This window comes from Schistocerca piceifrons, chromosome 9 (genome assembly GCF_021461385.2).
Source record: "Schistocerca piceifrons isolate TAMUIC-IGC-003096 chromosome 9, iqSchPice1.1, whole genome shotgun sequence".
In the NCBI taxonomy this organism is placed as follows: Eukaryota; Metazoa; Arthropoda; class Insecta; order Orthoptera; family Acrididae; genus Schistocerca; species Schistocerca piceifrons.
This window is the reverse complement of record NC_060146.1, coordinates 207530435-207543209: the sequence shown is the minus strand read 5'-3', so window position 1 is coordinate 207543209 and position 12775 is coordinate 207530435.

Below are 12775 nucleotides of genomic sequence, written 5' to 3'. Positions count from 1 at the left end.
GTGGGATTGGCTAATGGTGGGATTCAGGTGTTCAACTGAGTTATTGGCTTGGCAGAACACTTGGAAAGCCACCATACATGAAAGGTAAATTTTCCTCTTATCCTGAGAAAAAGTAAATTGAAATATTGAATCTATCGATATCACCATCTCTTTTGAGAGATGATGGTATCAATATGGACATAAACCAATTTTGGGGCTTGCAGCCAATCATCATTTAATTCCTCGCATGATATTTCAACTGGGCACCTGTCAGTCATCTTCAGGTGAGCCGTTGCAGACTGGTTTAAATTGTCCTCTGTTCCTCAATATAAAGCACACTGTAACTATTCTGCGCATGCGTCAAAAACTTTTTATGGAGGATTTTGAGGAGAGAGCACTTGAATCAGTTGCCCTGAAACCAATAGTTTTTTGGAGGTATGTGGATGACAATTTCATAGTGTGGCCTTATGCAGAAAATAAATTAATGGAGTTTCTACATCATTCAACTCCATTCAGCAACATCTAGTTCACCATGGAAATAGAGAAAGATGGTTGTTTGCCTTTCTTGGATGTCCTGGTTCAAAGGAAGAATGATGATTCTCTAGGGCATTCAGTTTACGGGAAGCCCACTCATACCGATTTGTACCTGCAAGCATCGAGTTGACGTCACGCATCGCAAACCATGAGTGTGCTTAAAACACTTGTTCATAGAACTCATACTGTCTTAGATCTAGAGAGCTTACCTCAAGAACTCACCCATCTAAAGACAGTATTCAGCGAAAACGAGTATTACATCCAGCAGATTAACAGGGCACTAACAGTTAAAACTAAGTAGCAGGAAGTGGATAAAGAGGAGAACACGCTGGAACAATCTTTAGCTCTTCTTCCTTTTGTTGGCAACACTTCAGTTAAAATAGCAAGAATCCTCTGAAAATTTCAGGTAAAAATGGTTTTCCACCCACCATCGAAGACTGCAGCCCTTGTGGGATCAGTTAAGGACAGTCTGTTACTACAAGAGGCCAGAATTTACACGATACCGTGCCAGTGTGGTATGGCTTACATAGGTCAAACCACATGCTCTGTGAAAGAACGCTGCACTGAACATCAACGTTACACCCACCTTTTGCAGCCAAGCAAGTCCACTGTTGCTGAACGTTGTATTTCTACTGGGCATTCAATGGAGTATGAGAAAACAATGATTTTGTCCACAGCTACATCTTTCTGGGACTCCATTACTGAGGAATCTGTAGAAATATGACTGGCAGAAAATCTGTTAAACCGTGACATCGGCTACCAGCTGGACAGTGCATGGAATCCCATCATCTCCACAATTTGCTCTAATCGAAGACGACAGATGGAGAGAAGTCTTCCGAAGTAAGAGTGATTTCAGGTGTGCCGCAGGGGAGTCTTGTAGGTCTGTTGCTATTCACAATATACATAAATGACCTTGTGGATAACATCGGAAGTTCACTGAGGCTTTTTGTAGATGATGCTGTAGTGTATCAAGAGGTTGTAACAATGGAAAATTGTACTGAAATGTAGGAGGATCTGCAATGAATTGATGCATGGTGCAAGGAATGACAATTGAATCTCAATTTAGACAAGTGTAATGTGCTGTGAATACCCAGAAAGAAAGATCCTTTGTCATTTAGCTACAATATAGCAGGTCAGCAAATGGAAGCAGTTAATTCCATAAATTATCTGGGTGTAGGCATTAGGAGAGATTTAAAATGTTGAATGATCATATAAAGTTGATTGTCGTTAAAGCAGATGCCAGACTGAGATTCATTGGAAGAATCCTAAGGAAATGTAATCCGAAAACAAAGGAAATAGGTTACAGTACACTTATTCGCCCACTGCTTGAATATTGCTCACCAGTGTGGGATCCGTACCAGATAGGGTTGATAGAAGATCCAATGGAGAGCAGCGCACTTCATTACAGGATCATTTAGTAATGGCGAAAGCCTTACAGAGATGATAGATAAACTCCAGTGGAAGACTCTGCAGGAGAGACGCTCAGTAGCTCGATACGGGCTTTTGTTGAAGTTTCGAGAACATACCTTCACTGAGGAGTCAAGCAGAATATTGCTCCCTCCTACGTATATCTCGCGAAGAGACCATGAGGATAAAATCAGGGAGATAAGAGCCCACATAGAGGCATACCGACAATCTTTCTTTCCACGAACAGTATGAGACTGGAATAGAAGGCAGAACCGATAGAGGTACTCAAAGTACCCTCCACCACACACCGTCATGTGGCTTGGGGAGTATGGGCATAGATATAGATATAGACAGAGTGTGCCGATGGCCACGGCAAACAGAAACGCAGAGGGCGATTGAGTTCCACTACTCCACCAGCGAGGGCACTGCCGGAGGGCAGTGTGGTTCATCTATCATGTTTTCAATGCATCCGCAGAATAGTTACAGTGCGCTATATATTGTGGGATGGAGGATGATTTTACCAGTCTGCGATGGCTCACCTGAAGATGACTGGCAGGTGCCCAGTTGAAATGTCATGCGATTAACTGAACGACGACTGGCTTCAAGCCTGAAATTTGTTTAAACAATGGACATAAACCATTCACCAAAATCAAATGCACATAAGATATGTCCCGGAAATACAGTTATTCTCATAATATGAAATTTTTTGGTTTTATCAACTCACAACCAAACTGTCACCTTAAAATCTAACTCAAACCTCAGGCTACATTAGCGATCAGTGTGTCCCTACAATTAAGATTTTGTATTCACTTTTGTAGGCTTTGCAAGTGCGCAAGTAAACTGTCACTTTTAACCCTAACATATAATTTAGGTTCCACTACAGATTAGTCTCTTGACACAATGTACACCTACAAAAAATAACAAACTAACACAGTCAGTATTATATTGTATCTTTCTTTGTGTAGATGTGTTGCATTCCTTATTTCATCTGTCCACTTCACACACAAGAGATTTACTGATGATGACATTTACACAGTGGTTCTTGAATGATTCTGTGATCAGGGAGTGGATTTCTATCATCAGGGAATTGAGCAATTGGTAGAATGTTCCAACCATCATTTACAAAGGCTTGGTGACTGCTGAAAAATCATGTCATGTGTCACTTTAGCGTTCAGATGTACCATTCAATAATAGTTACTTTTTGAAGTCCCTTGCTAACATCAGGAACCTATGAAACAAACTTACATTAAAGGTAACCATGAAATGAAAACAAGGATAGCTATTGCAAAAGAAATGTTTTACAGAAAGATAATTTTCTTGGGTCCATTAAATAAACAATGAAGGAAAAGATTAGTGAAGTGTTTTGTGTGGAATGTTGCTGAAACATGGACACTGTGATAGAAAGAGGAGAAATGTACACACATTTGTGTGGTTTTGTTTTATTTCCTCTAGCTCATCAAAGAATAACTCCAAAGACTAGCAAGTTTCCCTTCCTTTGTGTGTCCCTATGAACAATCTGATGCTTCTGCTTTTCAGAAAAGTGGTGTCCTTTAATCATAAAATATTTTCATAGGACACTTAAAGTTTCAAGAGGTAAAGTGAAAATATAAGGAAATGGAATTTCAAAATATAATGGAAAAATATAATGTGAGGAATGATATTTTGATTGATAGTCATAGTTCCAAAAACGTACTTTAGAACATAAGACTTGCAAATTTCACAGATACAATCCCAGGAAAAGAATGGTAGTGCAATGTCTATTTGGCACAGCTGTATCTACTGAATAGATGTCACAGAATTTTACATTGTTTTCAGTATGCAAATGATTTTACAACCATTCGTTAAGTGAGCATTGAGCAACAGTATTTTGTCTACTCACCAAAAGGAGTTATGTTTTAGCTTTATTAATATTTATGTTACAGAGAAAACAGAGTGCTTACCATCTGGAACAGCAATACTTCTAATTGTTTCACAGCTTCACTTAACAGAGTGATATCACCAGCAAATCTCAACATGTATAGTTTTTAATGGTGGACTTTAATTCCTGCTATAGGTTCCAGTTTATCTCTGACTTCATCTCTTGCCCTCTGAATGTATCCATTCGACAAGATGAGAGACAGTGAGCAGCCCTGTCATATATCCTGCTTAATAGTAACACTGAGGTTTCCCACACCTTATCACAGCCACCTCTTCTCTATGCAGTCACTGCATTACTCTTCTGTCCTGCTGCTTTATACCACTCTCTCAGCAGCTCGAAAAGGTGTCCCTAGTCTAAACTGTCAAATGATTTCTACTTGTCGATGGAGGCAATATATGTGTCACAGGCGTTCTGTAGTCTTCACTCAAGAATTAACTGCAAGCTGAGTACTGCTTCTTGGGTGCCCACACCTCTTCTGAAGCCAAACTGGTCACCTGTGATCATTGCATCTGTCCTGGCTTCAATGATCCTTATAATGATGGAGGTCAAGATCTTGGAGACCTGTGTTAGTAACATGGGTTTTGCAACTTTAAAATTTTGTAAGGTACTTTGATAAAAATGAAACATTATTGGTGCTGTAATATTATTTGAACAAATGAGTTTAGTGATAAGCTTAACTTCAAAATTAGGGTCCACAAATTGCAGTAATTTTGCTACCTTGGAAGTAAAATAACATACGATGATGAGGATATATATATATATATATATAAAAAAGACAAAGATGATGTGACTTACCAAACGAAAGCGCTGGCACGTCAATAGACACACAAACAAACACAAACATACACACAAAATTCAAGCTTTCGCAACAAACTGTTGCCTCATCAGGAAAGAGGGAAGGAGAGGGAAGGACGAAAGGATGTGGGTTTTATGGGAGAGGGTAAGGAGTCATTCTAATCCCGGGAGCGGAAAGACTTACCTTAGGGAGAAAAAAGGACGGGTATACACTTGCACACACACACACATATCCATCCACACATATACATTTACAAGCAGACATATTTAAAGACAAAGAGTTTGGGCAGAGATGTCAGTCGAGGCGGAAGTGCAGAGGAAAAGATGTTGTTGAATGACAGGTGAGGTATGAGTGGTGGCAATTTGAAGTTAGCAGAGATTGAGGCTTGGTGGATAACGGGAAGAGAGGATATATTGAAGAGCAAGTTCCCATCTCCGGAGTTCGGATAGGTTGGTGTTAGTGGGAAGTATCCAGATAACCTGGACGGTGTAACACTGTGCCAAGATGTGCTGGCCGTGCACCAAGGCATGTTTATCCACAGGGTGATCCTCATTACCAACAAACACTGTCTGCCTATGTCCATTCATGCGAATGGACAGTTTGTTGCTGGTCATTCCCACATAGAATGCATCACAGTGTAAGCAGGTCAGTTGGTAAATCACGTGGGTGCTTTCACACGTGGCTCTGCCCTTGATTGTGTACACCTTCCGGGTTACAGGACTGGAGTAGGTGGTGGTGGGAGGGTGCATGGGACAGGTTTTACACCGGGGGTGGTTACAAGGGTAGGAGCCAGAGGGTAGGGAAGGTGGTTTGGGGATTTCATAGGGATGAACTAAGAGGTTACGAAGGTTAGGTGGATGGCAGAAAGACACTCTTGGTGGAGTGGGGAGGATTTCATGAAGGATGGATCTCATTTCAGGGCAGGATTTGAGGAAGTCGTATCCCTGCTGGAGAGCCACATTCAGAGTCTGATCCAGTCCCGGAACGTATCCTGTCACAAGGGGGGCACTTTTGTGTTTCTTCTGTGGGAGGTTCTGGGTTTGAGAGGATGAGGAAGTGGCTCAGGTTATTTGCTTCTGTACCAGGTCGGGAGGGTAGTTGCGGGATGCGAAAGCTGTTATCAGGTTGTTGGTGTAATGGTTCAGGGATTCTGGACTGGAGCAGATTCGTTTGCCACGAAGACCTAGGCTGTAGGGAAGGGACCGTTTGATGTGGAATGGGTGGCAGCTGTCATAATGGAGGTACTGTTGCTTGTTGGTGGGTTTGATGTGGACAGACATGTGAAGCTGGCCATTGGACAGGTGGAGGTCAACATCAAGGAAAGTGGCATGGGATTTGGAGTAGGACCAGGTGAATCTGATGGAACCAAAGGAGTTGAGGTTGGAGAGGAAAATCTGGAGTTCTTCTTCACCGTGAGTCCAGATCATGAAGATGTCATCAATAAATCTGTACCAAACTTTGGGTTGGCAGTCTTGGGTAACCAAGAAGGCTTCCTCTAAGCAACCCATGAATAGGTTGGCGTACAAGGGGGCCATTCTGGTACCCATGGCTGTTCCATTTAATTGTTGGTATGTCTGGCCTTCAAAAGTGAAGAAGTTGTGGGTCAGGATGAAGCTGGCTAAGGTAATGAGGAAAGAGGTTTTAGGTAGGGTGGCAGGTGATCGGCGCGAAAGGAAGTGCTCCATCGCAGCGTTGCCCTGGACGAGCGGGATATTTGTGTATAAGGAAGTGGCATCAATGGTTACAAGGATGGTTACCAGGGGTAACGGATTGGGTAAGGATTCCAGGTATTCGAGAAAGTGGTTGGTATCTTTGATGAAGGATGGGAGACTGCATGTAATGGGTTGAAGGTGTTGATCTACGTAGGCAGAGATACGTTTTGTGGGGGCTTGGTAACCAGCTACAATGGGGCAGCCGGGATGATTGGGTTTGTGAATTTTAGGTAGAAGGTAGAAGGTAGGGGTGCGGGGTGTCGGTGGGGTCAGGAGGTTGATGGAGTCAGGTGAAAGGTTTTGTAGGGGGCCTAAGGTTCTGAGGATTCCTTGAAGCTCCGCCTGGACATCAGAAATGGGATTACCTTGGCAAACTTTGTATGTGGTGGTGTCTGAAAGCTGACGCAGTCCCTCAGCCACATACTCCCGACGATCAAGTACCACGGTCGTGGAACCCTTGTCCGCCGGAAGAATGACGATGGACCGGTCAGCCTTCAGATCACGGATAGCCTGGGCTTCAGCAGTGGTGATGTTGGGAGTAGGATTAAGGTTTTTTAAGAAGGATTGAGAGGCAAGGCTGGAAGTCAGATATTCCTGGAAGGTTTGGAGAGGGTGATTTTGAGGAAGAGGAGGTGGGTCCCGCTGTGACGGAGGACGGAACTGTTCCAGGCAGGGTTCAATTTGGATAGTGTCTTGGGGAGTTGGATCATTAGGAGTAGGATTAGGATCATTTTTCTTCATGGCAAAGTGATACTTCCAGCAGAGAGTACGAGTGTAGGACAGTAAATCTTTGACGAGGGCTGTTTGGTTGAATCTGGGAGTGGAGCTGAAGGTGAGGCCTTTGGATAGGACAGAGGTTTCGGATTGGGAGAGAGGTTTGGAGGAAAGGTTAACTACTGAATTAGGGTGTTGTGGTTCCGGATTGTGTTGATTGGAATTTTGAGGTTTTGGAGGGAGTGGAGCTGGAAGTGGGAGGTTGAGTAGATGGGAGAGACTAGGTTTGTGTGCAATGAGAGGAGGTTGAGGTTTGCTGGAAAGGTTGTGAAGGGTGAGTGAGTTGCCTTTCCGGAGGTGGGAAACCAGGAGATTGGATAGTTTTTTGAGGTGAAGGGTGGCATGCTGTTCTAATTTGGGGTTGGCCTGTAGGAGGATGCTCTGAACAGCCAGTGTGGATGTGGAAGAGGAAAGATTGAGTACTTTTATTAAGGATAGGAGTTGACAGGTGTATTCATTGGCTGAGTTGATGTGAAGGTGAAGGATTAGGTGGGTGAGGGCAATGGACTGTTCAGTTTGGAACTGGTATAGGGACTGATGGAAAGAAGGGTTGCAGCCAGAGATGTGAACTTTACGTGTGAGGCCTTTGGGGGTAATGCCAAATGTCAGACAAGCCTGAGAAAATAAAATATGCGTGAGTAATCTGGCTAGGGTGAAGGCATGTTTGCGGAGGGAATGTAAATAAAACTTAATGGGGTCGTTGTGGGGGTGTTGTGAGGGTGACATGGTATTAGAAGGTGGAAAGTGTAACAGGAGGTTGAAGTGAAAATGAAAATAACTGGAGAAAGTAACTGGAGATCTGTTGTGAAAAAAGGGCGAAAAAGTGTTGGATAAAGCTGGGCTATGTTGATCCTGTGGTGAACTTGGATTGGTAGACAACGATGTGCACAAAGATTAGGTGGTTGTGTTGCCGCCAAAACACGTTAAAGGATGGAGAGATTCGGGAAAATTTCGAAAAAGCGGCGTGTAAATGTATTAAAAAGAGTGGTTTTATAGTGGCAGATTATGAAAATGAGGCTAACAATTATCTGGCGAAGAAATAATGACGTTAAAACCTGTGGGAAGCGGCTAAAAATTATCAGTGATGTGGGAAAAACGGAAATGGAAATAAAGCGAAAGTTATCAGAACTAGACGAAATGGTTGTTTAATAGGCGAAAGAAACTGTTTGTGGACTAGAAACGGTGGATTTTATAGCAGCGCTAGTGTTCCCTACAGCCTAGGTCTTCCTGGCAAACGAATCTGCTCCAGTCCGGAATCCCTGAACCATTACACCAACAACCTGACAACAGCTTTCGCATCCCGCAGCTACCCTCCCGACCTGGTACAGAAGCAAATAACCAGAGCCACTTCCTCATCCTCTCAAACCCAGAACCTCCCACAGAAGGAACACAAAAGTGCCCCACTTGTGACAGGATACTTTCCGGGACTGGATCAGACTCTGAATGTGGCTCTCCAGCAGGGATACGACTTCCTCAAATCCTGCCCTGAAATGGGATCCATCCTTCATGAAATCCTCCCCACTCCACCAAGAGTGTCTTTCCGCCATCCACCTAACCTTCGTAACCTCTTAGTTCATCCCTATGAAATCCCCAAACCACCTTCCCTACCCTCTGGCTCCTACCCTTGTAACCACCCCCAGTGTAAAACCTGTCCCATGCACCATCCCACCACCACCTACTCCAGTCCTGTAACCCGGAAGGTGTACACGATAAAGGGCAGAGCCACGTGTGAAAGCATCCACGTGATTTACCAACTGACCTGCCTACACTGTGATGCATTCTATGTGGGAATGACCAGCAACAAACTGTCCATTCGCATGAATGGACATAGGCAGACAGTGTTTGTTGGTAATGAGGATCACCCTGTGGATAAACATGCCTTGGTGCACGGCCAGCACATCTTGGCACAGTGTTACACCGTCCAGGTTATCTGGATACTTCCCACTAACACCAACCTATCCGAACTCCGGAGATGGGAACTTGCTCTTCAATATATCCTCTCTCCCCGTTATCCACCATGCCTCAATCTCCGCTAACTTCAAGTTGCCGCCACTCATACCTCACCTGTCATTCAACTTCATCTTTTCCTCTGCACTTCCGCCTCGACTAACATCTCTGCCCAAACTCTTTGTCTCTAAATATGTCTGCTTGTGTCTGTATATGTGTGGATGGATATGTGTGTGTGTGTGTGCGAGTGTATACCCGTCCTTTTTTCTCCCTAAGGTAAGTCTTTCCGCTCCCGGGATTAGAATGACTCCTTACCCTCTCCCATAAAACCCACATCCTTTCGTCCTTCCCTCTCCTTCCCTCTTTCCTGATGAGGCAACAGTTTGTTGCGAAAGCTTGAATTTTGTGTGTATGTTTGTGTTTGTTTGTGTGTCTATCGACGTGCCAGCGCTTTCGTTTGGTAAGTCACATCATCTTTGTTTTTAGATATATTTTTCCCATGTGGAATGTTTTCCTCTATTAAAAATATATATATATATATATTGCATAAAAACGTGCCTTTTCATTGGTCCGCATCATGCGATGCGGCTTTCCAGGAATTGAAGGCTATGCTGAAACAGGCCCCATGCCTGGCTACTTATCGACCTGGCCAACATCTTGTTCTTGCCACGGACGCCTCTCAATACGGGGTTGGTGCAGTCCTTGCGCAACTTTTTTCTGACGGTTCTGAACAACCCATTGCTTATGCCTCCATAACGCTCACGGATGCCCAACGAAAATATTCTCAAACTGAAAAAGAAGCTTTGGCCATTATTTATGTTCTTCATAAGTTTGGTGTTTTCCTTTATGGATCCAAGTTTCATCTTGTTACGGACCACAAACCACTTGTTTCCTTGTTTCATCCATCAACGTCGCTTCCCGACAAGGCTGCACACCGCCTCCAGCGTTGGGCTCTGTACTTGTCTCGTTTCAATTATGAGATTTATTTCCGGCCGACGGCTCAACATGCGAATGCTGATGCACTGTCTTGCCTTCCCATGGGTCCTGATCTGGCATTCGATAGGGACGAACTTTTGTGTTTCCAGCTGGATGTTGCCGAGCAGCGGGTTGTGGACGGGTTCCCCATCACCGGGGACCGGCTGGCAACAACTTGTGATGAAATGGAGGGGCATGTGTAATGATGAAAGTATCGTAACCTCCTGTATAAACTGCTTCATTTCAATAGCATAAAATTTTTGTTTCTAATTGTTATTATGAGTATTAGCCATGCGTATATGGATAATAGTATATAGAAAGCAGTGAGGGGTTAGAGCTAGCACAGTACGCTTAGCTGGTACACTCAATTTTACTTCCAAGGCTTCTGCCGTAATTAAATCAAAAGCTTTCCATCGTGATTCAGTAATGTCATTCTCTGCACCCTATTAGTTGATGAGATTTGAATCAGGCAACTTAATGAGTTTAACGGTACTCAGGATTATGGCTATGTTGATATGGGTTCCCTATTGCCATGGATGGGTTACCTGTAGCCAAAGAGGCATTTGTACTGATTCTGGTAGCTGTTAATGGCTCCTGGAAACTTCCAGTGCAGTACTTTTCTGACTTGTGGAAGAACTGGGAGCAGAATGCTAACCTAGTCTGACATTGCATCAGCCTTGGCAGTGCCTGTGGCATTCGGGTAGTGCGTTTACCTTGTGATGGCAGTGCCGCTAATTCGTCCATGGCCAAATGCTTGGGGTGCAATCTTGGCCCCCATGATCTGATGACATTTTCTGTTGAAGGTATCAGTTATGAAGTGGCTTTCATGTCAGATCATCCACTAGTGTTGAAACTTGTTAGGAACACTTTGGGAGAAAAACATTTGTGGGATGAGCAAGGTGATATCATTTCAAGGTATTTCTTTGAATTACTTCATAAGGTCAAGGTAAAAGCAGGACTCTGTTTAGCCAACAGCATCACAAGAAGCCACATTGATTTCCTCAGTAATAAAAGAAAGTGAAGTTAGCAACCGAAGTGCTCTGCAGTTCCCCAGCAGAGGCTACGCAATATTGCTCTGGCGTGAAGATAACTGGCTTCAACGATGCTTCTGTGACAGATTCTTTTGCATATTCAACCTCGTTTTTGATGTACTGAATTCCAGGAGCATCCAGAATGAGTGGAAGTGGCCCTTGACCATTCAGAACCTTACAGCTGTGGAAAGATTTTTGTTGGGTGCACAGAAGTACATCAAAGCACTCACTGTGTCTCCAATACCTCCAGGTCCAAGAGTTGTGGAATCGAGCAGGAAGACAGGATTTGCTGGGTTCCTTATAAGTATTTCTGGCGTTTTACAACCTATGAAACGTTGGTTGAGCCTCAACCTTGTGCACCCACACTGATATTCCTTCCCACTTACAAACGCTTCCAGAGCCATTTAGAAATGTTTTTCAGTGCCACTCGAAGTCGTGGCAGATGGAACAATAACCCAACTGCACATCACTTCATGTCCGCCTACAAGACATTATTAGCACATAACGAAATTCGTAAGTCTGAGAGAGACGAGTGCCAAGAGGTACCTGCTGACATGACAGAAACTTTGCAAAATGGGCAACAGATGCATTACATACAAAAAATTGAGATCAGAATACACTAAACTTGTACTTTTTAAGGGCCAGTAAATATCAACGTTCTCCTTCTCGCAGATGAAAATATTTTTGTTCGAAACAGATACAAGAGACGCTTAAGAGGAGCTCATTCATCATATACTGCAATATGGTTATCATTTCCTTGTCTTATCTCATGCTGTTTACATTTATATGGAATTACCAGAGGTTGAAAGTACCGCTACAGTTGTAAAGTTATTATCACACGACCGGTTTCGGGCTCTTTTAAGCCCATCTTCAGGTGTCGTAACTTGGTGCTGTGACCCCCAAGCGCCGCGGTGGGCGTGTGATAACAGATACTTACAAATGAGAGGTATTTTCAACTTCTTGTATAATGCTCAGTTGGGGATGTTCCTCCAACAGTATTGTTTATATGGAATTAAATAGTTTGATAAAATAAGTTAACAAAGACTTCTTGCCCTTGCTTTCAGTTATGCTAAAGTAATTTAAAACAGTTGCAGCGGAGCTCTTTTTGACGATGGCACTAATACTGTTATCAATCAATGCATACACACAGTAACAGAAGTAATGATAAACAGTGTTCTTAGAAATATCATTGACTGTCTGCAAATGGTCTAACCCACGATTTTAAAAAGACACAAGATATTCAGATCTGTAGATCTAGAGGTATTATTACGATGATAAATGTAACACGTGATGAGAAAATAATAAGTAGGCATATTGTCTCCCATAAGTCCAACCCCTCGTCCAAGTCGTGGGAGATGGGCAACGGCACAAAGTAGGGGACTGCCTATAGGGGCGATGTACAGCGGGGACTTCGTGTGCCCCATGACCGCTACGGTAGCTGGGAAGGCCCTATGGGAACCCAGAAACGTGACGGCTAACGGGGCTCTGGTGAAGCTGCGATAGGCCTAGCAAGCCAGTAGTGGATAAATCAACTGCTTTCAAAAAGGGAACATGCCTCGGATCACGGAACGGATTTAAAGGAAACCGACCAGGCAATGGAAAAGGATTACGAGATGGTTTACGACTGGGCACCTTAAACGTAAGGACTCTAACTGGGAAGTTAGAAGAAATTGTAGAAATGATGGAAAGGAGGAAATTGGAC